Below are 26,306 nucleotides of genomic sequence, written 5' to 3' on the forward strand. Positions count from 1 at the left end.
AATCACCAAACAACACTTAAGTAATCTTAATTAGCCTTATTGGCTCACACAAATGATCTAGCATCACTATTTAACATTTATTCACAAATTATGCTAGGGTTTCTTATATAGTAATAGGACAGTACTTTCCTCCCATTGAAATTGGAGTTAGGGTTTCTATGTAGTTCTTTGGAGAAAATAATTTCCTCTCACTGAATCTTCTTAAGATTTAATCTTCTCAAATAACCAGGTATGATCACATGTTGACCAAGGTCAACACTTCACACTTATTATTTGAGAAAAATGATTTAAATGAGATTCATCATCTCATGTGATTTAAATAACCATTGCAAAGTTAAATACTATTTTGATTTAAATTCCACAAGTGAGCAAGTATGAGATCATGCAACTAAGGACCTCACATTACTGCATAACACTTGGGAAAGTGATTTAAATGAGGTGCTACACCTCATAGATTTAAAACCCTAAAATTTGAAATTGATTTAAATGAGCTAGTATTGACTACATAGCCAATTTTTGAATCTAGCCCATGATCATGTACAGAACCCATATCATATTTTTGCATAGTAAATTAGAGTTTATGAAATGTGAATTATAGCAATTGGATTCACTTCAAAATTCAAATTGGTTGATTTTCTATATTTATTTGAATACTGAAAAGTCTCTGTTTTGTTATTTTTGCTATTCAAAACCTACACCAGGTATGGGGTTGAATCCAGTGGGGTTAGTTAGAGCATTTCGTGGGCTTTCCAACAATATAAGGTTGGTTCAAATTGGTTGAGTAGATTCGAAGCTATTTGAATTTGAAACACAACATCAGTAAAGAATTTGACCAAGCCTATTTATTCCAGATTTGAAAAGGTGGGCCTGCGCGGGAAAATTTAACGGGTCGGCCCAGTAACGCTTCAGCGCTTGGTGGGCTGTCCAAAGGTGGGGCCTACATGTCAGTGTGTTTTAAAACACCGAAACGGTATGGGGTGAGCTGCGCCGTTCGATTAAAAGGGGGATCGACGGGCGAGGTTCATCACCTTCCTCGACACCGCCCGTCGGGGACGAAACCCTACCGGCGGCGAGAGGGGTCGTCGGCGGCGTACCTGGGCGCTGGCAGGACTCGGCGAGGCGGGCGATCGAACGAGGAGACGACGGCGAGGCAGAGGGTGGTCGCAACAGGGCTTGGGGTGGAGGAGATCAACGACATCGCTGAGCTACGGTGGCGGCAGACTCCGGCCAAATTGCGGCGACGTGGTGGCTAATGTGGTGCAGCAAGAGGTCGAGGAGATCGAGGAGAAGGAGGGGAGGCCGATGGTATGCTTGAATCGCTCGGGGAGGGGCTCTATTTATAGTTGCACTAGGTGGCCGTGGGGTGCTCGTGGGGGTCGTCGACGGCGATGGCTGTCCAGGGCGCGAAGGGGCAAGCTAAGGAGCGCAGGAGGTAGGCGACGGCTAGGCGGAGCTAACGCGCGTGAAGGGACAGCAGAGGGAGGACGAGAGCGTGCATGCGACGCTCGAGTGCCAGCAGTACGGGCGCGGCAATTCTTGGATCATGGCGACGGCGACGTTTCCTCCGCGAGCTGGAGAGCATGTCTACGGGGTAGAGGTGAGGGTGGTGGTGCTTGACGCAGGCGTAGGGATGCAGGGGTGGGCTGAGGCGACTGCACGCGTGCGTGCTCTGGCGCGTCCAGGAGGTGCCCGTGCGCGCTCACCGCGTGGCCTGGCATGGTTCTGGCGTGTCTGGGCGCGAGGTGTTCCGGCCAATGTCGTGCGAGCCTTTAGCTGGGAAGTGTACTGGCGTGAGTAGGAGAGTGTAGGCGACTCATTTGACATGGTGAGAGGGAGAGATGAGGGCCAGAGAGAAATGGAGTGAGTGTGGCCGGCATGGGTACGGCATGGCCAAAGTTCTGCCGTTTCTCCACTTTAATCAACCATTGCAAGTACTGGGCTTGGTGTAGGGGTGATAGGGGAGCAATGATCATCCAGAATTAAAAGTAGTTTAGGCTAAAATCTGCTGGACAAAGAGGGGTATTACAATTCCAGAATCATGCCTACAAGGTGCTCGACACAATGGCCGCATGAAACTTCTTTTCAAAATTTGAAATTCTTTTTGGTGCAACTCATTTATATAATCAATGTGATAGAATGGTGGTGGTGGTGTTCAATTTGGGGTTGATTTGCAAGTTTCCAAAATTGGGGTCATCTACACTTTGTTTCAAAGTCACTATTTGTCAAATCCATTCTGGTCAACTCTGGTCAAAGTTAGCAATGGTGGTCAACAGGAAAGTTGTTCACCTTGACAAGGTCTTGGATGACATGGCAAGTGTTGACCAAGGTTAGTTTAAGAAAAGATAAAACCAGAGGGGTAAAGTGAGGAACATTTTATAAAACTCACTTTTGACCATTATCACATGTATGTTGGTTTTGAGATTTTCTTTGATTTGATTCTGGTTTCTTTGATGCATTTGTGTTTGTTCATGATATATAAGAGTTTTACAAACCATAGATCAAGCAATGGTGGCCTTTGGTGAAGATTTGCATAATTGGCCAAAGTGTATGTGAGGGAAAATGGGATTTTCTCACTAATTGATTTCTCTTCATTTGATTTGACTTTTCTTGACTCTAAAGTGATTCTTATTAGTTTAGAAACATTTCCAAACCATTGAAACCATTCCAAATGGTCTAGTTCAAAGATTTGCAAAAATGGCCATAACACATAAGAGGTGATATGTCAAATTTCATTATTCTTGTAAATTGTTCCCCTTGCTTTACTTAGGCATGGGTTAGGGTCAATTTAGTGTTAGATTAGGTTTAGGGATGGTTTCACATCATTTGGTCAAGGTTTAAAGGCATAGAACAAGAATTGGGTATTATGGCTATGTGTCACATATGCCTCTATGCATATGTTGCATTTGATTTTTAATTTGACTTGGCTTGACCCAATTGGTGTTGTTGAGTGTTGAAATGGTATAGAGGAGTGATCCAACCATTCACAACATGTCTTAGGGTCAAGATTCTTAAATTCACAAATTTTCTATTTCACTCTCATATGCCTCTATGGCATTTCTAGTTTCTTTTTATTTTCTTTGGTTTCATTTTGGATTTGGTTTGATAAGTACTAGGTAAGGTGTAAGAGGGTTTTCCAAACCTCTAAACAAGGTATAAGAGCTTAGGGTAAAGATTTACAAAAATAGTCATAGGCACAAATGCCTTTTTCTTATTAAATTTCCTTTTATTTTATTTTAACTTGGGTGATGAAAAGAGGGGTGAGGTTTAGGGTTTAAGATCATTTCAAAATAATTTAACAAGTCATCATGGCAATAGCACAAGAATTAAGCAAGATCACTATGCCTCAAACTTAATTCAATAAAAGTTTTTGTTGGTTCCAAAATTTGGAACTAGGGAAATTCATTTGTTTTGTTTTGAAATTTTTGGGATGTTACACCAGAAACATGGTTACCACTCAACAAGCAACTTATAAGAAATAAGATACATAAGCGACATATTCAATACCACAATAGTTTTTAAGCTATTTTCCCATGAGCTATGTATTGCAAAGACAAGGAATGATTTTTTAAAGGTAGCACGCAAGCAATTTACTTGGAATGGCAGAAAAATACCACATAGTAGGTAGTTATGATGGACACAAATGGCATAGGTTTTGGCTCAAGGTTTTGGATGCACGAGAAGCATTCCCTCTCAGTACAAGGCTTTGGCTAGCAAGGTTGTTTGAAGCAAACACAAGTATGAACCGGTACAGCAAAGCTTACATAAGAACATATTGCAAGCATTATAAGACTCTACAATGTCTCCTTGTTGTTCAAACACTTTTACCAGAAAATATCTAGACTTTAGAGAGACCAATCATGCAAACCAAATTTCAACAAGCTCTACGAGTAATTCTCCACTAATAGGTTCAAACTACATGATGCAAGAGCTTAAACATGATCTATTTGAGAGCTCAAAACAATTGCCAAGTATCAAATTATTCAAGACAATATACCAATTACCACATGAAGCATTTTTCTGTTTCCAACCAAATAGCAATAAATGCAGCAGCTTTTAACTTTTGCCATGAACATTAAAAGTAAAACTAAGAACACCAGTGTTCAATATGAAAAAGCGGAGCGTGTCTCTCTCCCACACATGGATTGCTAGGATCCGAATTTATTCAGAGAATGAAAATAACAAAACGAAAATAAAACACATAGACGATCCAAGTAAAGCACATAAGATGTGACGGAATAAAAATATAGTTTCACTAGAGGTGACCTGATAAGTTGTCGATAAAGAAGGGGATGCCTTGGGCATCCCCAAGCTTAGATGCTTGAGTCTTTTTGAAATATGCAGGGATGAACCACGGGGGCATCCCAAGCTTAGAATGTTCACTATTCTTGATCATATTATATCATCCTCCTCTCTTGATCCTTGAAAACTTCCTCCACACCAAGCTCAAAACAATCTCATTAGAGGGTTAGTGCATAATCAAAAATTCACATGTTCAGAGAGGACAAAATCATTCCCAACACTTCTGGACATTACCCAAAGCTACTGAAATTTAATGGAGCAAAGAAGTCCACTCAAACACAGTAAAAGAGGCAATGCGAAATAAAAGGCAGAATCTGTCAAAACAGAATAGTCCGTAAAGACAATTTTTTTTCGAGGCACTTAACATGCTCAGATGAAGAAGGTCAAATTGAATGAAAGTTGCGTACATATCTAATGATCACTCATGAATTTTTGCAGATTTTTTAGAGTTTCCTACAGAGAGATCTACTCAAATTCGTGACAGCTAGAAATCTGTTTCTGCGCAGAAATCCAAATCTAGTATCAACTTTACTATCAAAGACTTTACTTGGCACAACAATGCAATAAAATAAAGATAAGGAGAGGTTGCTACAGTAGTAACAACTTCCAAGACACAACAAAACAGTAGCAAAAATAAAAACATGGGTTATCTCCCAAGAAGTTCTTTCTTTATAGCTATTAAGATGGGCTCAGTAATTTTAATGATGCTCTCGCAAGAAATAAGAGTTGAAGCAAAAGAGAGCATCAAAAGCAAATAAGAAACACTTTTAAGTCTAACCCACTTCCTATGAAAAAGAATCTTGTAAATAAATAAGTCATGTAAGCATAACGCAACAAGCATAGAAAGGCAACACAAGCGCAACTTCAAGATTCTCAACATAAAGAGGGGAAACTTAATATTATTAAGATGCGTATAACCATGTTTCCCTCTCTCATAATAACTTTCGAGTAGCATCATTGATGAAATCCACAATATAACCATCACTTAAAAAATTCTTATCATGGTTCATATGCATGAAAGTATCATTATTTTTGGCATAAGAAAAACTCTTCTCATTAATAGTAATTGGAGCAGGATCATTATCAAGAATTTGAACATGGTAAACAAGTTGCATACTAAGGGAATGGTTTTTGGCAATCCCATCATAACTATGACAAGTTTCATAAGGATAATTATAACTCTGTGTCATAGCCATCTCTATAACGATTATCTAAGCCCGAAGATATAATATCATCATTTGAGGAAACATGGATAGTGCTAACATCATTACTTTCATAATCGGTACCAAAGAGATTTTCGGTATCAAAAGTAGTGTCCTCTTCCAAATCATAATCACTAATATAAGTAAAGGGCATAGGAAGATCATTGTATTCAGATTCATTATCATAATAATCATTAGGAGCAACATACTTACGGTTACCTATCGTTATCTTATACACGCGGGGATATGCTATTACCTCTTTCTTTTTATTCCCCCTCTTCTTCTTCTTCTTCTTCTTCTTCTTCTTCTTCTTCGTTTCCTTCTTCTTCTTCTTTTCCTTCTCCTCGTTCCCTTCTTTAGGAGGAAGAGGCTTGAAGGTAGACTTTTCCACATAACCTGATTTATTTCCAGAAACAATAGAAGAAACTTGGGGGGATTCCTCCTTTTCATTAATAAGTTCAAAACACACCGCGGTCCTATCATATTTTGGCAGAGTGTCATCTTCTAAAATATTTTGTATGTAAGTATTTGTATGGCAATTATCAGTGCAATAAGAAAGACACCCATGCAGGACACTATTAATATCAAGAGCACTCATATCCACCAAAGAAGTTTTTCTCAATAACTCTTCACACCCCAAAAATAAAGTAAGTTCATCATGCTGATTAGGAGTGATTTCATCATCACAATACAAATTTGCAGCACTCATAAGGTTCGAATTATCATTGGAGGAGCATTGAAAATTAAAATGACCCACTCTATGGCAAAGTTCACAAATAAAAGGATAGAGGGCACAAACTTTTTCACCAAGATCATCTAGAGCCCTAGACCAATTTCTAGTTTTTTCATTCCTGTGATGGACACAATATTTTTCTTCAATTTTATTCTTTTCAAAAGGTCTATGAACCCCACAAAAATTAACATGCTTATAGGAAATAGCATTCTCAGAAGTTTGAGCATGTTCATTGCAATCATTAACAACAATTTCATTTTCCATGCAAGCGTCTTTAAAAGGTTCATGATACATGTACCAATTTTATTTAGGAACACTAATATGGGAAGCAAAGGCTCTATAGCAATCGACCATAATTTGAGGATCAAAACCATATTTAGCGCTAAGCTCTTGAAAATCAGCAGTTTGAGCGAAAGACTTAATGCAATAATACTCGTAGTTTATACCTGATTCTTTACCTTTGTCATTCTCCCAATCTTCAGTATTGCTTTGAATTCTTTAAAGAAGATCCCATCTAGCTTCAACCTCCTTGCTTGTGAAAGATCCCTCCAAACAGACATCTAGATAGTCCTTGTGATGTCCTGAAAGTCTTGCATAAAAATTATTAATAATAACATTACGGGGGAGCTCATGAATGGGACATTTGAGCATTAGTGACTTCAATCTCCCCCATGCTTGGGAAATACTCTCTCCATCACGAGGATAAAAGTTATAAATGTAATTCCTATCAACATGCACTTCATGAGGAGGATAAAATTTAGAATAAAAGAGAGGTATAATTACCTCCCAACCAATAGATCGACCATTCTTCGACATCTTATACCATTCCGCGGCTCCGCCCTTCGGCGATATAGAGAATAGCTTCCTCTTAACTTGGTCCTTTGAAATACCTGCATTCTCGAACAACTCGCATAATTCATGTATAAAGAGTAAATGATCACTAGGATGGACAGTCCCATCTCCAAAATAGCAATTGTTCATAGCACGTTCAACAATTTTCATAGGTATCTTGAAAGAAATACTTTTAGCAGGTGGATTTAAAATATCACAAGCATCATTAGAGTTATCGCATATGGAAGATAAAGTATTATCAGAGCAAATTTTCTACCCTAAAGATGGGAAGCTAAAAAGATCATAAGAACTAGCTTCCCCAAGCTTAGACTTTTCCATAGCATTAGCCGTAATTGCATTCATACTAATAACATTGCTACTATCATGCAGATAAGGTTCCATAGGTTTTTTAATTTTCGCATCAAACCATTCATGTCTTAGCTCAGGAAAAATATTAAAAAGCTCACTAATTTTTTTGTTGTTTTCCATTATGCCTTACTAGTGACAAATAAAAACAAGAAACAAAAAGATGCAATTGCAGGATCTAAAGGAAATAGCTTCGAGCACTCACACACCGGCAACAATGCTAGGAAATAGCTTAGTAGTCGGAGGATGTGAATACCTTTTACCTTGACTCCCCGGCAACGGCGCCAGAAATAACTTGATGTCTACGCACGCTTCTATTCCTGTAGACAGTGTTGGGCCTCCAAGAGCAGAGGTTTGTAGAACAGCAGCAAGTTTCCCTTAAGTGAATCACCCAAGGTTTATCGAACTCAGGGAGGTAGAGGTCAAAGATATCCCTCTCAAGCAACCCTGCAATTAAGATACAAGAAGTCTCTTGTGTCCCCAACACACCTAATACACTTGTCGGATGTATAGGTGCACTAGTTCGGCGAAGAGATAGTGAAATACAAGTAATATGGATGATTGTAAGTAGTAATTGCAATCTGAAATAAAGATGGCAGCAAGCAAACATGTAACAGAACTTGTTGGAAACGGTGTTTCAATGCTTAGAAACAAGGCCTAGGGATCATACTTTCACTAGTGGACACTCTCAACAATGATCACATAATAAATAAATAACTTCTCCTCACTTGTGCTACTCTGAATTACTCTCCTATAGGAATCACTAATCATGTAGCGGCTACGAAAGCTCCACCCAAAGTTCATCAAGTACTTGACAAACATCACTCATAGGGATATCCTCATCAAATCATAATCCAAGACAATACCGTTGCAACTTAGACCGAGTACTAACATAGCATACACACTGTCAACAATAGCTATGAAAGGGGGAATAGATCACATCAATACTATCATAGTAATAGTCAACTTCATAATCTACAAGAGATTACAATCACAACCTACGCCAAGTACTACATGATGCACACACTGTCAACTTTACATCATGGAGGAGGAATAGACTACTTTAATAACATCACTAGAGTAGCACATAGATTAATAGTGATACAAAGCTCATGATCACATAAAGATCACACCATGGGAGAGAGAGATGAACCACATAGCTACCGGTAGAGCCCTCAGCCTCGGGGGAGAACTACTCCCTCCTCATCATGGGAGACAACAACGGAGATGGAGATGACGGTGGTGTTGATGGAGATGACTCCGGGGGCAATTCCCCGTCCCGGCGGCGTGCCGGAACAGAGACTTCTGTCCCCCAAAACTTGGCTTCGCGATGGCGGCATCTATGGAACTCTTCGTGGAATATCGTCGGGATATTTACGGTTTTCGCATCTGGAGGATTATATAGGCGAAAGGGCGGCGTTGGAGGGGTCCCGAGGGGCCCACCCCATAGCTGGGCGCGCCCCACCTCTTGGCCGCGCCGCCAGGTGGTGTGGGGCCCCTTGGCCCCTCTCCGTCTCTCCTTCGGTGTTCTGGGTCCGTCTCGGTAAAATAGAAGGTTTGACTTTTGTTTCGTTCAATTCCGAGAATATTTCCTGTGTAGGATTTCTGAAACCAAAAACAGCAGAAAACAGGAACTGGCGCTTCGGCATCTTGTTAATAGGTTAGTACCGGAAAATGCATCAAAATGATATAAAGTATGAATAAAACATGTAGGTATTGTCATAAAACTAGCATGGAACATAAGAAATTATAGATACGTTTGAGACGTATCAGGGCCATCGTCCTCTCTAGGGAAGCCATCCCCAGATAGGCTTGTTTGAGATGTGTCCGGAGTCGACGCTCATCAGGGGAGAGCTGTCGGGATTCCATGGCGATGTCAAGCCTCAGCACAACCTCCCGCGCTATCATCAGCTGCAGTTTAACACACCCGACCTTCTTGTCGCTCCAGCTCATGAGCTTGCACGCAGCGAGTTTCAACTTAGCGGTGAGCCTCTTGAAGGGGTCCGTGTCTCCCTGGACCACCCCCCGGCATCCTGAACCACCTCGTTGAACCCATCAAGCTTCAGCCAGAACCGCTCGAACTAGAACCTCTTCCGCCCCATCGACTGTGTGGTACAATCAAGGAGGAGGGGGCAGTGGTCCTCCACCACCGTCGCCAAGCAGCGTAGAGTGCAGCTACTATGGAGTTCCTCCCATGTCACCGTGACGAACACTCGGTCGAGCCGGACTAGCATGGGAGTCTCGCGCTCATTGGACCAAGTGTATCGGCGGCCATGCAGGTAGATCTTGAGCTCGCAGTCGTTCAGGAAGCGGCGGAACCTGCCCATCATCCTACGGTTAAGATTACCGTTGTTCTTGTCCTCAGCCCGATAGATCATGTTAAAGTCCCCACAGAGGGCCCATGGGCCTTGGTGGGTTTCGCGGATGTCACGCAACTGATCCAGGAAGGCGATCTTGTCAGCCTCTAGCCTCTGCCTGTGGCCCGTAGACGCAGGTCCACCACCACCATGGTTCTCCCCCAAAGGGTGTCACCCTAGCAGTGATATTATTAGCACCTATGTGGGCGCTGTCGAGCTGCACCACCCTGCTCATCCAGGCCGCAATCACCCCACCCCGAGTATCAGACGCAGGTAAGCAGAAATAAGCATCAAAGTCCGTGCCCAGCGCTTCCATAACAATGGCAGGGGTTACAACCGATAACTTTGTCTCCTTGAGACACACGATAGACGCACCCGTAATACCTACTACACTCCTAACACCCGTCCGTCTTGCGCGATCATTAAGGCCTCGCACATTGGCCACCATAATCTTTGGTTCGTATAACATTAGAACGATCATCCAGCACCCGAGCGACCCGCGTCAAGGTCAGGCCTCCACGAGGCGACCACCCAACATCCCCAGCAGCGGCAGGGAGCAGCCTCTGATCGAGGAGAGCGTCCTTCCGTAGAACTCCGCGATAGCCTCAATCATATCATCCGTCAGGGGGAGCTCGTACATCTTGTGGTAAGCTTCTAGAGCGGCCGCTGAAGGCGCCTCGTCCCCAGAAAGAAGGCCGAGCTTGCGCATCAAGTTCCGCACCGCCTTCATCTCAGCATCCATCCCTCCTGGCTGCTTCGCGATCCTCGAGCTTCGGCGCGGTTGAAAGTTCAGCTCAACCAACCTCCGTCTGATGGCAGGGGTATGGAGGAGAGCATCCGAGCGCGATTTTGCAGCTTCGAGGAACTCTCCCAACGTCCTTGGTCGCGCCAAAGGTACCGGCGCCCTAGGTACCAGTGTTTGTCGCGCTCTAGAGGAGGTGAGGCGAAGCGGCACACTGACGGAGAGGCGGCAGGGGGCACCACGGCGTCAGCTTGAGACGGGGGCGTGTCAGCCACGATTTCTTCATCGACCGCCTCATCATCGCTCGTCTCGTCCACCCTAGAAGCATCCAGAATCGGCGAGGGAGGAATAGACAGGCCCAGGACTTGGCAGCGTGCCCCATCCATCTCTCCCAGCCCATCAACATCCTGCCCGAACGCCGAACGGCCCAACGTCATCCTGGCCGACCGGCCCATCCTGGTGAGCATCAGCTGGGGGATCCGGGCTGGCAAAGGCCTCCAGGCCCAGCAGCGGGTGTGGCACGACTGGGATTGATGAGACCTCGGCAGCTTGAAAGGAGTCATTAGGCAGAGAGTATTTTTTTGCCTATGGATGCTTCTTTGATCTTGAGTATACCGCTTTGTACCTGTAGGCAGCAAGATATCTGGGCTTGGAATTTTGACCGGAAGGGCATATTCACCGTGAGGTCAGCTTACCGCATGATTGTGAACACAAAGATTAATAGGGAGAATTATTTGAAGGAAATGTTGGAGCATCAAATAATGAAGCTGAAACAAAGGGTTGGACTTCTCTCTGGAAAACAGCCGTACCATCAAAAATAAGGATCTTCTTATGGAGATTGGCACAACAATCTTTGCCAACATCTGACTTGCTCTAGCATCGTAATATGCCAGAACGAGTTTGTGTGCTTTGCTTGGAGTTAATGACTCTTGGAGACACTCGTTACTTGAATGCAATATGGCTAGAAGTGTTTGGGCACTCTCTGAGGATCTTATGGTGAAGCATTGGTTGTTTCATATGATGGAGACTACCTCATGATCAGTTTACACGCACGACTGTGACACTATGGGCGATCTAGACTGCGCGAAGGAAATCCATTCACGAATAAGTTTTTCAGAGCCCTTTGTCAACTTTCGGCTTTGTTAACTCGTTTTTGGTGGAGCTAAAGGTTGGTACGAAACTAAAACATGCCGTCAGATGCATGCAGTCCAAGCAAGCTGGAGACCACCTCCACACGCTGCTCCTAAGGCTAATGTTGATGCTGCAGTTTCTAAAACAGGGGAGAAACGCTCGACTGCATCAAATATCAGAAATAGCAACGGAGATTATTTAGGTGCCTCTGCTGTTGTCTTTCCAGGTATCATGGACCCTGCTGTCTTTCCAGGTATCATGGATCCGGCCTCTCTAGAGACGCTCGCATGTCATGTGGCACTAGCATTGGCAGATGGTCTTGAATTCTTGATCTTCGGAGGATCTTTGTGGCTTCAGATTGTTAGAGTGCAGTAGCTGACATAGAAGAAGGGAGTAAAGAAAGAAGTGGATCAACAATCAGAGAGATAGCAAGTCGAAGTGCACAGTTTCAGGAGTGCACATTCACATTCGAAGGTCGCGCTTCCAACTTTGAAGCTCACAACCTTGTCAAGTTTGTTTTAAATCTAGGAACAGGTCGTCCTATATGGCTTGTAAATCCTTATTCTGCTACTATCCCTGTAAACATTATATCAAATGAATAAAAAGATTGACAGGCTGTTCTAAAAAAAAACCTATTTAGTACCCTAATCACCATACAAAAAGTTGCAAGTTCTTCCAAGTGCTAATACCCAACTGCATACACACAATACCGAGGCATGAACTAACTGATGTGTTACAGCCGTATAAAAATACTGGTCCGTATACAGGCATTACTATACACATACAGATACTATATGTACCGTATGAAGATCAATAGCGGGAGAGAAGGGGAATTTAAAACCCTGATTCTAATCCATAATATAGCAACCATCATATTAAATCTTCTAGTTAGAAAATACTCTTGCATGTCCGCCATCAACATCTCAACTCAATACTCTTATATCTCCGGATCAACAACCCCTTTATTGGAAAAATCAACAACTCAACTCGACACTCGGGCTATGGCTCCGTTATTTTTTGTGATTGGAAGGAGGACATTAAAAAAAAGCAAAAAACGAATACACAGATGGTGGAGTCGCTAGCACTGGAAGTTTGTTCTATGTTATGACAGTTGGCTGGTTTCTTCCGGTGAAGTCCTTTAGTTTCGAGATAGACAACGCTAGGTCTGCATCAATAATAGTGGACAAATTATGTGTTTAGCATATGGTCATAATCAAGCAAATAGATGCAGAATAGTTCACTGGAGAAGAGTTATAGCAGTTACCTATTAAAGGCTTCAAAGCTATTTGAGCATCGAGGCCATGCTTCGAGGCATCGGACTCGAATTGCTCAATGTACAGGCGGATCGTTGCTCCAGCCGATCCAGTTCCCTACAAGATCACAACGTTGGGATCAAGTGTTAATTAGTAAAAAGTCTTCAAAAACTCAGTGTTGTGCCTGTACCGATAGGCGGAAGATAATCCTTGATCCATCGCTGAAAACAAATCGAAGTCCCTGTTTTGATACACTACTACCATCTACCTGCAATATTAAGGGAAAATGTAAGCTTGTGGTAACTATTACACATAAGCAGAGAGGGAGGCAGAGAAGGAAAGTATATAAGATTACGGGGTCAGTGTAACTGAAATCATCAGCAAACTGAAGGGTGTAATCTCCTGCATCAAAATATCAATGGTATCAGGTTTGGACGAAACTCTGATCTATAAAGGAAATAAGAGCACAGTTATATAAAAAATGCAATATAACCAACCAAATTTCTCTCCAGGGCTGCTCTTCGAAATTAAATCTCTGAGGTGTTCCATCATCTTATTTGCACTCTCGGATTCACACTCCTAAAAGTGAAGAGCATGTGATCAAGGGATTTTCCAGGCTGGGTTGTTCCAGAAATTTTATTTGTCACATAAGGTGTATCCCCCTGGATATAATTTCAGGAATCTATTTGATTAAATACCTCATAATCATATCTGGAAAAGAAATTCCTGCCATAGGTTGCCCAGTGCTCCCTAGCTACATCTTCCACAGATACAAGTCTCTCCCCCACCTTCTTATCCTTGTTTCTATGCGCAAGTATGTTGAGCCAAGCCAGAACAGCCCTGGAAGTCAAGAGTTCACCAAGAGTATTATTGGTTGATATCAAGGATTCAAGGAAAAATGAAGCATTTCACGTGTAAGCCAACTATATTTTTTCCGCAATTTAGCCTTTCCAAGCAGCTAATCAAGAGTTTGATTAGTTGCTTATAGAGATTTAATTATCTGTTTGAAAGTTACACCTGGGAATCTGGAATATCTAATAAAAGTGAAAACCATGCATGGGGAAGTTACAACCATGTATGAGCAATTTACTTCTTACCAGATGCCATCCTTCTCTCTGATGTGATCTGACCCTGTCCCGAAACTTTCTTCTCCACATATAGACAATTTTCCTGCATCCATTAGGTTCGCAAAAATTTCCAGCCTGTTGGAACCTACGAAGTGACACCACATTGTTTGAGATGTTCCAGTAGAAGCTACAGAAATGTGGCTATCTGAATATAGTCTATCACATTTGATTCTTAGAAAGTAGTACCTCAAAAAATGGAACATTTAATTTTTCAGCCACACGATCAGCAGCACCACTGGTTGGCATTGATCTAGCAAGTCCCTAAAAGAAAAGTCATTAATCAAACTTAAAGAAGATTCTTATCTTTTCCGAGGCTAATAGAGAAATGAGAAAACAACAAGACTGTGGAATCTAATTACTTTTAGGCCAGACTGGAAATAAGGAATTGCCGCCTGTGCATTGGCTGCGATCATTGCAACAGAGTCTGATGGTGTAACAAAGAACCTTTTTCCGAGAATCATGTTTCGATCTCCATCGCCTGCAAAAGTCATTGTTATCTGGCAATTATTTATAATATATTTCCTTAAATTACAAAGAAAGGTCAGAAAAGAAAAGGAAGAAAATCAACAATAAACAGATGACTGAATGGAGTTCCGCTGTTCGGAATAGTACACTTATGGAATTCAACTGAACATTAAGAGGTAATATTAGTAGACACAAAGTATCAAATGAGGACTCAATATGTAATTAAAGAACTTGGTAAAATTTTACTATATGATTAACTTATATATTTACAGTGACGAGTAACTTTTGGGACTTGGAGTAAATTACTCAACTACCCTGTATATGGCCATAAAAGTCGTCATTCTCTGTAAAGTTACTTCATGATCAAGAACAAGGGTCGGAGTACTTATGGGCGTTTCTCTTTTGGTTGCTAAAATTGCACATGATATGTGCGAAGTAAATTAAAATTTGGAAGATCCAGTAGTAAGAACATACAAACTAGGTAGTAGTTGAACATACCATCACTTGCTGCACCGAAGTCAGGTGCACGGCTTCCGAACATTATAAAAACTAGCTCCTTGGCATAACTGTGGAAAAATATAAGTAACTATAGTAACACGGAAATTCAGCAAGGTTTGATTGGATGGATTACATACGTTAAATTAGGATCAGGATGGCCATCTCCAAAATCTTCAAGAGGCACTCCATTTAGTATGCAATCCTGCAAACCAAGTTTAAATTCAACATCAACTGTTCCTTCAAACCCATTCAAATTTTCATCTGCAAGTAATGGATATGTCACCGCATCAGCTCCAAGTTTCTCGACAAAAATGGGTCCCGCATATGCACCAGTTACTGCGTGCATGGCATCAAATACGAATCTGAAAATCATGGTAAATGATCAATTGTGATTATTGTACTCAATTCATTAACCCAAGAACATTAAATTACAGAATGTGGTTAAGATACATATGTTAAGAGAGTTATTGCAACTGCTACCAACATGACCAAGACAAATACGGAATCAGCAAGGGTTAGCAGAAACCACAGGTATGGTGGCCTTGAAAACTCAAAAGCGGTACTATTTAGTTGCATGGTTTTAGTTTGTTGTACATTCCTTGAATAAATAACATTCTTGAGAAGATTTAAAAAACAATTTGTCAAGTTATCCTTAAATATCAGCCAATGACAATATGCAGATTATAAGGGTGTACTAGTTATATTCTCGAAGAAATGAACACTTGTAAGAGAGAAAACGAAATCCACAGGACCTGAAATCAGGACGAGAAAGAAGATCCTTGATAAGTTGGAAGTCAAACACATTCTGCAAGACAAAAACAAAATATCACTTGAGTAAGAAAATAATTATTAGTGTTATATTAATATCATCATATACCTCCATTAATTCAAGGTAGTCTGAAACAGGATCTATCACTTCTACAGTGAAATCATCATAACTTGTGACTCCAAGAGCGGCCAAATCAACATCAGGAATATCTGCTGTCTTTATTTCAGAAATCTGTAGCAGAAGATTTCCATTGATTAAGAGGAACAAGACAACAGGAAAGAAGCAATAGGTCTATGGAATATAATGAACAATAACCTAATAAAAGGATGTTAAAGCTTCATACCGAAAGTGTGTTCCCATATATTTGGTCAGTAATGGTCTCTGGTGCTGGTTGCCCACTGCTATAATTAAACTGCAAGAGAACACTACATTAGGATAGCGGAGTATGTCACCTATTTGACACACGAAAGTGTATCATTTGAATATATCACATATTGACAGTTTGATTTTGCAAAATACTTGTTAAAGCATGCATAGCCATGTTGCCAACTATTCAATTTACCAGAGATTTAACAAATATACGACACGAAATTACGTCTGCACACAAAATAATTGTTGAACCGGACTAAAATACAGAATAGCTCTTTCTTTCATTTTCAACCAAGACTCAAAGGCAGGAAAAATATATGTTCACAAATACAACCATAAACAGAAATACATATGTCTGATTTTCTCCTTGGTATTTCACTCCTTAAAAGTCTACTCGGACATGCTACTCATACCTTAATTTCTCGAAATAGAAAAGTATTTCTTTCATACTATTTCCTCAAACACTACATGCCATTTTCTGCTAAAAGTAAATATAATTTCTCAATCAGCGAAAGAGAACTCCATTTTTTTTGTTATGGCATCACCTTTATACCCCAATCGTTGTCTGGTCCACCTGGATTATGACTTGCACTCATGACAAAGCCACCACTAGCCTGACGAAAAATGAAAACTGCAATTAATAAAAGATAGCTGAAACAGGTGGTGATGCACATAATGAGCGGAGTGAGATAATAGACATACTTTTCTTTTACGAATTACAGCAGATACAGCAGGCGTTGACAGCAGACCATGCCTACAAACAAGATGACACATTTGGATATGATACAAACTATCCATTTGCACATAACATGGTACAGCAAGCCACCTCAAGTGGCCAACAAACAGGTTGAGCTTTTGTGACATAGTGTGGTTATTTTTGTTTTATGTATTTGCATCTGGTAAAGTATAATTAGCATGCAAAGGGCAATAAGGCTACCCAATTCATTGGACTACTAGTTCAACAAATACTCCTACTTTCAGAAGTTACTATTGCACTCCCTTAAGCCAAGCAGGTCAGCTACTGATTACTTACCTGCCAACAAGGATCTTCCCAACACCATTTCCAGCCGCGACCTTTATGATAATCTGCATTAAAACGGAAAAGATATCATATGCACAAGCAAACGTCGCACAAACACATGTTAACTATTGTTTCATTTCTAGCAGCACCTGAGCAGCTTCCACATTGAAGTACCGTCCATCACCCCCAAGTACAAGTGTTTTACCCACATAATCCTCCGGTGGCAATGAATTGAACAGAGCCTTGACACCACAAGAAATGGAGAAATCACTCTGACTGAATGTTCATAAGTGATCTTGCAAAGAATAGAGTAACATTTAATATTTGCAAGGGGGCGTACACACCTGAATCCAGTTGGCGAGGTAGTTCTCCTCCTGGAACACTTTGACCTGATAGGACAGCAAACAACGACTTGATTAAGAGATGGAAAGTATGGAACAAGTCTAGTTTACACCCGTCAACTCCTCAGAAAACAGATTCAGTCCAAGCCATTGACTTATCTCCCTTGTACTACCAAAACCATTCTCAGCCTTGAGCAACACTAACCAAGATTGAGTAGTGATTTTTGACACATTGGGGACATATTTGGGTTGCGGTTTACCTGCATCACATGGGAAGGAAACTCTACACTGTCGTTGCATTATATGGAAGTAGAAGACGAAGGCAGGCACATTGATATGGATGCACATGACGTTGATATGTTACTGAACCCTGGCTAAGCTAAGTGCACATTGATGCCCGTATCTTTGAGGTTGATATGGACTTGTTACTTGAGGAATTACAGAAGCAACATTTGCAAGCAAATTAGCCTGCTGAAACCTGCAGGATTCGGAAACAGAAGAAGGCGTACCTTTTTCCTCAATCCGCTAGTTCCAGTCTTCTGCCCCTCGACGGGCTTGGTGGGAATCGACTTGATCTGCAGAGAGGATTACCATCGTTCCATGATACTGTTTCAACTAAACACGTAGTAATTGGCAAGTTGAAAATCCCGAAATTCGCACGAATAACAACAGCATTGGTCACCGCCCAACAGTAGACTGCGAACACATGTAGTAGTAGTACTCATAACACAAGCATAATAAATAACAGAGAAAACATAAATGGACAGGCAAGGAGATAGATAATCGATCATGCAAGAGCGCCCAAAGCCCCAAAGGGCAGTAGCTATCCACGCGCGCGAGAGGTCCCGAGAAAGTGCAAATTCCGGATCGCAGCAGGGTAGAAGAAATCCACGCCAAGATAACGCTGATACCGGGCGACGGGGAGAAGCATTTGGTGACCCGAATCATGGGGAGCAAAAGAAGTGGAGCCGCAATTGAGCCGCGTGAAGGGATACCCCCTGTAGTGCGGACCCAACGAGCGCATCGTTCCATTCCACCACCACGCGCCCGGCTAGAAACGCTGCATGTGCGTGAACCCAAGGGGAGAGGAAGGGGACATAGTATGGGACCGTACCTTGAGCGCCTGTGCGGCGGAGCACCGGACGATGACGAACGAGGAGCGGCGCCCGGCGGCGGCGCGCGGCGGCGGGGGCGTGGGCGTGGGCGTGGGGCGCGCGGTGGAGAGCAGCGGGCGGAGGCGGAGCGCGTGCGACGCCATCACGATGGCAATGCGGACGCCGCGAGGGATGATGGCCCGGCGCGGCGCAGAGGGACGGAGAGAGAGTGAGCTGTTGAGTGGGAGTCGGGGAATGGGGGGCGCGAGATCTTATGAGGAGGATATACTTCACCTGTGGTGCGCGCGTGTCGGGGTCGGGCGAGCTGCAAAACGGACGGCCGAAGCCGAGGCGGCGACACGTGACGGGGGGTTTTTGCACGGGGAAAAGGTTCTTGGCTTTTCTCGGCCAGCTCATCACTCATCAGTCATCACACTCGTGCAAGTTGAGCTGGTTTCACTGTGGCTCCTGCGCTAGCTTCTTTTTTCCTTTTATATTTTCGCCGCAGAGGAGCATCACTGCTTCCTTTCCTCTATCACTCTGTCAGGTACGAGCCAACTGACAAAACAATATGGACCGTCAAATTAACGACAGTCTGCCTATCGACACGTTTGCGAGTGCTAACTACGTAGTTCAACGAGTATACATGCTCTTGAGGGCACGAGCAATGGGAGGTTACAATACAGATGAGGACACCAGCCATGGAAGCGCTACGTTTCTTTTCCCCCCAGTACAAGTGCACAACCACCTAAGAACATTTCCACCCGCACCGACGCCGTCCTAAATAAGCGTTGGCCGTCTCCAAAGGAACGACGTAAACGGACCGACCGTTCGTGTCCGTTGTTATCGAAAATGCGTCTGTCTCCTGCTCCAGCGGGGTAACACAAAATAACCGGATCGTCCACGGCGATATAAACCTAGCTCAAATATGCGTCATGTTTGCGTCTTCGCGGACGCTCCGCGTTTGCGCCGAGTGTCCGCCGAAACTTACGTAGGACCCGCGCGTCAGTGGTAGGGAGGCCGATAACATTCCCGCCAGTGGTTATTCCCCGCGCAAAAAATCAAAGTAGACCGGCGCTAGCAGTTCAGAAGCGATGAGCGTCCTCGCCGCCACAGCCACCACCATGAATTCCGAGGTAACCCTCGCACCCGCCGCCGCCCCAGACTCCCCCATAGACACGACCATAGCCACAATGGAGGCCGCAGCTCCAACGAAAGCAAAGCGGGTCACCACCGGCGACAGAGACGCTAAGCCAAAGGCGGCAAAGAAGGTGTTGTCCAAGGAGGAGAAAGGCGTCAAGGCCGCGAAGCGTCGTGGCCGGCGCAGGAACCAGAAGGAGAGGAATGCAGCGGCCGCCAACCTGCAGGCCAGCTAGCAGGCATGGCAGATGCAGCTGAAAGCCGACCGGCGCGCGCGAGACGCCTGATCAGCGGTGCCCATGTCTAGCACCATGGCCTCCTTTTGGACTTCATATGCTCTTCAGGCCTTGTTGTGCCCCTTTTGGACTCCACTTTGCGCCGTACCATGTGCAAAGTGTGATGAACTTATTTCAGACCTCAATTTGTCCTAATTTTAGGCTATAAATACGTGCAAATTTGAGCTAATTTAAGGCTATAGCCTCTTTTCTGAATTTTCTGAAACTAAACTGGTCCGCGCCGGAAATGCGTCAGCCCGCTGGAGCCACCCCGACGCAAACGGATGCACAACCATTTTCGCGTCCGCGGGCCGATGCAAATAGACGCTCTCGCACATTTTGACCGTCCGAAATACGGCGGCCCGCTGGAGATGCCCTTAGCGGTGGTACCGGCATCGCACTATTGGGTGTCCGACCTGCTCTCCAATTTGGGGAGCGGTTGCACACACCCGACAACCCCAAATAAAAAATTCTTAAAAAAATATTTTTTTATTGAGATAGAAATAGTAAATATGCATTTTTATTGAGATAGAAATATTTTACATATGCTTCATTTTGAGATAGAAATGTTACATAGGCTTCATTTTGAGATAGAAATATTACATAGGTTTCACTTTACATGATTGCAAAATAGACCTATACTAGAGGTTGGTGATGGCCCTCGCCTTCTTCGCTGCGAAAAAAGAACACTCAATCACCCAAAATAGGGGGGCCGCCTTCATCGTTGCAGAGAAAGAACATCCAGAAACCTAACCTAGTGGCTCCAATTGGCCATTACAAGTTTTGGTGCAAAGAAAAAACATCCGAAAACCTACTCATCGGCGTTGACGTTCGTTGCTGGTGTCCCCATGCTAGTGCCTACGACACGAAGTGTCGTCAAACATGAAAGGATTGTATGCCGCACCTAGAGGGGGGGGGGTGAATAGGTGCTAACCAATTTTTAGTTCTTTTTCAATTTAGGCTTGACACAAAGGTAAATTCTCTAGATATGCAACTATGTGAATTTACCTATATGACAAGGTCAGCGACTAAGCAAGATATGGCTACGCAATAGATAGAGGAGATAAAGGATAGAGGTAACCGAGAGTGAAGCACACGGAGACACGGAGTTGATTCCCGTAGTTCCCTTCCTTTGCAAGAAGGTACGTCTACGTTCGGAGGAGTGTGGTCGCTACGAAAGCCAGACCAACAGCCACGAAGGATTCACTCAGGTCTCCTGTGAGCAACACCACAAAGGCCTAGCCCACTTCCACTAAGGGATTTCCTCGAGACGGAAACCGGGCCTTTACAAGGTTCTTGGGGCACACATCCACAACCAAATTGGAGGCTCCCAAATCTGTAACAACACAACAATTAACAACAATCAACTAGGGATCCAAAGAGGAACACTAGCAAGAGGGCCCTCAAGCATATGAGGGTGAAATGTAAATCGCTTCGGTGAGGATGTAGATCGGTGTCTTCTCCTTCGAATCTCCAAAGATCAAGAGCTTTGGTTGGGTGAGGGAGGAGATCTTGCAAATCTTGAGTTCTTGAGGTGGCTCTAATGGTGGTGAGGCTTGGCAGAATTTTTCCAATGATTGAGCAAGGAGGAAGGTAGAAGAAGGGGAGTATAAATACCCCCTCTCAAAATCCAGCCGTTGGTGACTTTCGAGGGCCGAAAAATCGGGCCCTGGAGAAAAACCGGCCAAATGTCCGGCCAAATGTCCGGCCCCATGCCAGGGAAGTACTGAGCCGCGTCGCCTCTGGTCCTTAGCCAAATTTTGGGGGCCGGATATTTTGCAAATATCCGGCCCGGATTATCCGGCCTGGTGAAATATCCGGCCCGGATTATCCGGCCTGGTGAATCTTTTTCAGCTTCCTTTTAACTCGTTTTTTCACACAAGTCACTCATATACATGTATCTAAATAATCCCTGCACCACTTCATCAAACATTAGTGTATCACATACATTGACATCAAACACACAAAACATATTGTGAGAGATGTTCTTTCAATATCCCCCTTTTTGGTGTTTGATGACAATATACGGATTTGCAAGAAAATCACTATAGAGAGCAAGCATGTTGGAAAAACATAGAGGCACTCCCCCTACATATGTGCATACAAGTAATTTGCATTTGAATACAAATACACAACATATAGGTGCGAGGTGCCTCAACACAAGAGGTATCAAACATGAGCTCAAACAAGAGACATAGACATATATGAAGTTGAGACAAGGTGATAGAAATCATACCCATATGGAGATATATAATACCGGATATATAACATCACACACCATATAATAAACCTTCAACATATAGAAATACGAAAACCTTAACAATGTCTCACAACCACACATAACACATTGTTTTGAACAAGCAAACCAACAAGCCAAATAGTTCAAATAAACGACATAAAAGACACAAGCAATAAAGGAATGATAAACGCATATGCTTGTACCCCAACCATGCAAATCCCCGAGAGAAGACCTAATAGAACACTTCTCCCCCTTTGGCATCGAGACGCCAAAAAGGGGAAAAGCGCGATGCTACTCGCCCCATGGAGATCACTCGGAATCATCTTCGGACTGGTACTCATCTTCGGTGTCAGCGGCAGGAGGAGAGTCGCGAGTGAAGACGGCCCGCTGAATGCACTGCTCAAGATCATTCCAAGGAACCTGAGAAGAGTGCCACCCACTGTAACCTGGGTGAACTGGAGGCTGAGGCGGAGGTCCTTGCTCACCACTGAGCTTGTGAAGAATGACCGCCTGAGTATGCTGAATCTCCTAACGCTGACGGCTGGCCTCAAAGTTTTCCTTGTGAATCTCAATGTTCATGCACAGAATGTTGCGTTGAAACCAACTGAGCTTCTTCACATGCTTCTTCATCACGGGAATATCAACATGGCGAGCAGGGGCAAAGCCACTAGAGCGGGCATCTCCCATAAATGAGTCAGGAGAAGGAGCAGCATGGGGAACAAGCTTCTTCTTGTAAGCCTTCTTGACAGTGTGGCTCTCCTTTGGGAATCTACCCAAGTCTTCAGTAAGACTAGCAGTGTTGATGAGAAGCTGGATATATGGAGCGTAGGGCATGGTGGTCCGGGAGACCATGGCATTATGAATCTCATTGAAGATGAAGTCCATAATATCAAGGGTGAAGTCTAATTCCTCATCACTATCACGAGCACACTGAAGGCTGAGGTGCATAAGATCCACAAGAGCTCCACGGATTGCATCATTGTTTCCACCACTTGGAGCAATGGTGGCTCGAAAGAAACGGAGCAGCTGGCTGTAGATAGGGAGAAGCCCCTTGGTAGAACCAACTGTTCCATTTGAGTCATAGAGATCATAGAGCACCATCTTGTCAGTCTTTTGGGGGCCATGAAGGCGGTGACTGCCTCCCATGGAAACACCAAGAATAGAAGCAAAGCGGCGCAAGGTGGCCTGACAATGGGTGGAGCCAGTCATCCATTCCAAAGTGCGTTCAGCATCCTACTTGAAGGCAATGGTAGCAAAGAACTGCTTGATCAACTCAGGACTGTAGTCACACTGTATCTTCATCAGATCCTGCAATCCCATCCTGCCAGTGACCCATATGGCATCCTCAAAGTAATTATTGATAGCCAGAAGATCCACATTGATTGCTTGCATGGGTCTCACTTTCCTCATGGGTTCATATATATCCCTGAAAATGAACTCCTGCTCCATGCACCAGAAGCGCTTGTCCTCAAGCCCATCATCTCTCTCAATGTCTTCATACCAGTTTTTCTGACGGAGAGCTGCATAAGAGACACTATCCATTACCTTGTAGTTCTCCCTAGATGACTTGCCCTTTCGCCTGAGAGTGGCGGACTTGCGAGGAACATCTTGAGCAAATTCATCACTTGACCAGTTATGCCTTGAGCGCCTCCGAGTACCACTACCTGTGAGGAGCAAAGACGGATAGCAAAGAGAAGATAATGCTCATAAGTCATGCATTGATACAGTAATGTACTCTAGAAACATACTATGAGTCGATAAAAGTTTAGACATGAAAGATTGAATCAAAACTGCAGCAGCAACATAGTTCCAGGCCGGATAATCAGGGGTCCCCGAGGGGCGGATAATCCGGCCTGGCCGGATAATCCGGCTGGCGCGGGGGCCGGATAATCCGGCCCTGCGAATCTGCAGAAAACTCAAGCAAAACTTGTCTAAAAACCAGATCGGCCTCATAGCATGCTAATGGAGTATACTACACATGATTTGGAACAACTAAACACCATCTCCACCAAGAAAATAGCACATACAAATCACAACACCTAGGGTTAGGGATTGTGAGTGATACGTCTCAAACGTATCTATAATTTCTTATGTTCCATGCTACTTTTATGATGATACTCACATGTTTTATACACATTATATGTCATTATTATGCGTTTTCCGGAACTAACCTATTGACGAGATGCCGAAGGGCCAGTTGTTGTTTTCTGCTGTTTTTGGTTCCAGAAATCCTAGTAAGGAAATATTCTCGGAATCGGACGAAATCAATGCCCAGCATCCTATTTTTCCACGAAGCTTCCAGAACACCCGAGAGCCACCAGAGGGGAGCCCTGGTGGGCCCAGAGGATAGGGCGGCGCGGCCAGGGCCTGGGCCGCGCCCCCCTATTGTGTCACCACCCCGTTAGCCCTCCTGCGCCGCCTCTTCGCCTATATAAGCCCTTTCGACCTAAAAACGCGACACCAATTGACGAAACTCCAGAAAGACTCCAGGGGCGCCGCCACCATCGCGAAACTCCGTTTCGGGGGACAGAAGTCTCTGTTCCGGCACCTCGCCGGGACGGGGAAGTGCCCCGGAAGCCATCTCCATCAACGCCATCGCCTCCATCATGCTCCGTGAGTAGTTCCCCCATGGACTACGGGTTCTAGCCGTAGCTAGTTGGTATTCTCTCCCCCATGTACTTCAATACAATGATCTCATGAGCTGCCTTACATGATTGAGATTTATCCGATGTAATCGGTGTTGTGTTTGTCGGGATCCGATGGATTGTTACATTATGATTGTCTATCTACAAAGTTTATGAAGTTATTGTTGCTGCAATCTTGTTGTGTTTAATGCTTGTCACTAGGGCCCGAGTGGCATGATCTTACATTTAAGCTCTATACTTATTGCTTAGATTGTATCTACAAGTTGTATGCACATGTCTATGTCCGGAACCAAAGGCCCCAAAGTGACAGAAATTGGGACAACTGGAGGGAAAGGCTTAGATATGAGGATCACATGTTTTCACGGAGTGTTAATGCTTTGCTCCGGTGCTCTATTAAAAGAGTGCCTTAATTTCCAGTAGATTCCCTAGAGGCCCGGCTGCCACCGGCTGGTAGGACAAAAGATGTTGTACAAGTTTCTCATTGCGAGCACGTATGACTATATATGGAAAACATGCCTACATGATTAATGATCTTGATGTTCTGTCTTAATGCTATTTCAATCCTATCAATTGCCCAACTGTAATTTGTTCACCCAACACTTGTTATTGGAGAGTTACCACAAGTGTAGATAGCTGGGAACCCCGGTCCATCTTTCATCATCATATACTCGTTCTACATGTCATTGGAAGTAGTATCAACTATTTTCTGGTGCCATTGCTCTCATATTACTATTCATTCGCTGTCGTATTATTGTTACTATCGCTCTCATATCACTCGCTACTTTCACATCACCCTTGTTGCTAGTGCTTTTCCGAGTGCAGCTGAATTGATAACTTAGTTGTTAAGGCTTATAAGTATTCTTTACCTCCCCTTGTGTCGAATCAATAAATTTGGGTTTTACTTCCCTCGAAGACTGTTGCGATCCCCTATACTTGTGGGTTATCAAGTCTATTTTCTGGCGCCGTTGCCAGGGAGGCATAGCTCTACTCATAAGTTCACGTGGGGAGTCTCTCTCTGCTTTTTATTTTGTTTTGCTTAGTTTACTTTTGTTTAGTTTCTTTTTGTTTTGTTTTATTTTTCCTATATACCCAAAAATCCATAAAAATTTGAAAAATCGAAAAATTAAAAACTGTTGCTATGGGAGAACCTACAACCTATTTGGAGCTTATTGAATTATATAATAATTATAGAGAATCAAGAACGAGTAAAGTTATGTGTGCTGTGATAGAAAAACTGAATACAATTGCTAAAATCTTGCTTAAACGCCATGATATAAACTGTTGCTCTCAACAGGACACTAAACATCTTAAATTTCAATGTGGCTTTAGTGAGGAAGTTTTAATTAAGAACTATAATTGGAATAGCTATATTCATTTTGGGTTCGAAGAAGTAGAACAATTTGTTTTGT

General features: G+C 43.4%; 1 pseudogene; it reads right to left on the reverse strand.

The window, feature by feature from the left end:
• Positions 1-12,517: 12,517 nt before the first annotated feature.
• LOC124679136 lies at positions 12,518-18,762 on the reverse strand (annotated as a pseudogene).
• Positions 18,763-26,306: the final 7,544 nt, after the last annotated feature.

This window comes from Lolium rigidum, chromosome 7 (genome assembly GCF_022539505.1).
Source record: "Lolium rigidum isolate FL_2022 chromosome 7, APGP_CSIRO_Lrig_0.1, whole genome shotgun sequence".
NCBI classification, from domain to species: domain Eukaryota; kingdom Viridiplantae; phylum Streptophyta; class Magnoliopsida; order Poales; family Poaceae; genus Lolium; species Lolium rigidum.